This window comes from Trichechus manatus, unplaced genomic scaffold (genome assembly GCF_000243295.1).
Source record: "Trichechus manatus latirostris isolate Lorelei unplaced genomic scaffold, TriManLat1.0 scaffold00046, whole genome shotgun sequence".
Taxonomy (NCBI): Eukaryota; Metazoa; Chordata; class Mammalia; order Sirenia; family Trichechidae; genus Trichechus; species Trichechus manatus.
The window spans coordinates 11,526,371-11,528,675 of record NW_004443982.1 but is presented as its reverse complement, the minus strand read 5'-3'; positions in this window follow the sequence as shown (position 1 = coordinate 11,528,675).

The window sequence follows — 2,305 nt, the reverse complement described above, 5'->3', positions numbered from 1 at the left end:
TCCATCACCATTATCTTCAACTCACTGCCCCCTAGGCTTCCCATCAAACCTTTTGAGTTGCTGTTGTCAATTTGATCTCACATAGATAATTCTTTTTTTTGTACCTTAGATGAAGGTTTGCAGAACAAATAGTTTCTCATTAAACAGTATACACAGTCCCCTATGACAATGGTTAACAACCCCAAACATGTCAACACTGTCCCTTCTCAACCTTGGGCTCCCTATTACCAGCTTTCATGTCCCCTCCTGCCTTCTAGTCATTGTCCCTGGACTGCTGTGCTTCATTAGACCCGGTTTGTTTTGAACAGTGAACTTCGGGAGTGACTTCACCACTGAGCTAAAAGGGTTTCCGGGGGCCATACTCTCGGGGTTTCTCCAGTCTGTCAGGCGAGTAAATCTGGTCTTTTTTTGTGAGTTAGAATTTTGTTCTACATCCTCTTCCAGCTCCTTCCAGGACCCTCTATTGTGATCCCGGTCAGAGCAGTCAGCGGTGGTAGCCAGGCACCATCTAGCTGTACTGGACTTGGTCTGGTGGAGGCCATGATAGCTGTGGTCCATTAGTCCTTTGGACTAATTTTTTCCTTGTAGCTTGTTTTCTTCTTTCCCCTTGCTCCCAAAGGGGTGAGACCAGTGGAGTATCTTAGATGGCTGCTCACAGGCTTTTAAGACTCCAGGCACTACTCACCAAGGGAGAATGTAGAATACTGACTTTATAAACTGTGTTATGCCAATTGAGCTAGATGTTCCCTGAGACCATGGTCCCCACAACCCTCTTCCCAGCAATTCAGTCCCTCAGGGAGTTTGGAAGTGTCTATGGAGCTTCCATGACCTTTCCCTGTACGAGTTGTGCTGGCTTCCCCAGTATTGTGTACTGTCTTACCCTTCACCAAAGTTACCATTTATCTATTATCTATTTAGTTCCCCCCCACCCCTCTCATCCACTCGTAACCAACAAAGATTGTTTCTTTTTGTGTGTAAACTTTTACATGAGTTTTTACAGTAGATGTATCATACAATATTTGTCTTTTTATGATTGACTTACTTCACTCAGCATAATGTCCTCCAGTTTCATCCATGTTATGAGATGCTTCACAGATTCATCACTGTTCTTTATCTTTGCATAATACTCCATTGTGTGTATGTTCCACAGTCTGTTCATCCATTCATCCACTGATGGGCATCTAGGTTGTTTCCATCTTTTTGCTATTGTGAACAGTGCTGAAATGAATATGGGTGTGCCTATGTCTATTTGTGTGATGGCTCTTATTTCTCTAGGATATATTCCTAGGAGTGGGATTGCATTTTGTAGTTTTTTTTTATTTTTGTGGTGCTGATGTTTTCTTTGTTCTTCTTACTCTCTTGTGCTGAATTCCTTTTGTTTGTGGATTTTTTCAATTTCTTTTGTTTTTGTAGGTTTGTTTTTACTGAGACTGTATGTTTTTCTTCTTTATTTTGATGAGTAGTTTTATTAACTTTCTTTGTGGTTACCTTGAAATTTACCCTTATCTTCCTAGATTTGAACCAGTCTAATATTACTTGGTATCGCTTGACTTCCTCTCCATTAGAAGGTTCTATACCTACACCATTTATTTCTTCTTTTATTGTTCTGATGCTGTTGTCATTTACAGATTAACCTCTCTGGTTCCCTGTTGTAATTCTTTTGGTTTTGCATAGTCCTTAAGAGTTTATTTCCTAGGTTTGTATCTGGCTAGTACAGTCCTACGTTCTATATTCAGCCTGTGGTCTGATGTTGTTTCTTCTCACATCAAAGGACTCCCTTTAATAAATCTTGTAAGTTTGGTTTGGTTTTTACATAGTCCCTTAATTTCTGTTTATCTGGAAATGATCTAATTCCACCATCATATTTGAACAAGGGTTTTGCAAGATACGTTATTCTTGGCTGGTAATTTTTTTCTCTGAATGTTTTATATATGTCATCCCATAGCCTTCTTTCCTGCATGGTTTCTGCCAAATAATCCGAGCTTAGTCTTATTGTTTCTCCTCTGTATGTGACTTTTTTTTTGTCAAGCTGCTCTCAGGATTCTTTGTTTGTCTTTGGTTTTAGCCAGTGTGATTATGATATGCCTTGCTGAGTTTCTTTTGGGATCTATCCTACACGGGGTTCATTGAGCTTCTTGGATGGTCAGCTTTTCATCTTTCATGATACTGGGGAAGTTTTCTCTCAGCAATTCTTCAGTGATCCCCTCTGTGTTTTCTCCTCCTGTTCTGGAACTCTGATCTGCTTTTGATTGTATCCCACATAATTCTCAGGGTCTCTTCATTTTTCTTTGCTCTTTTTTCTTGA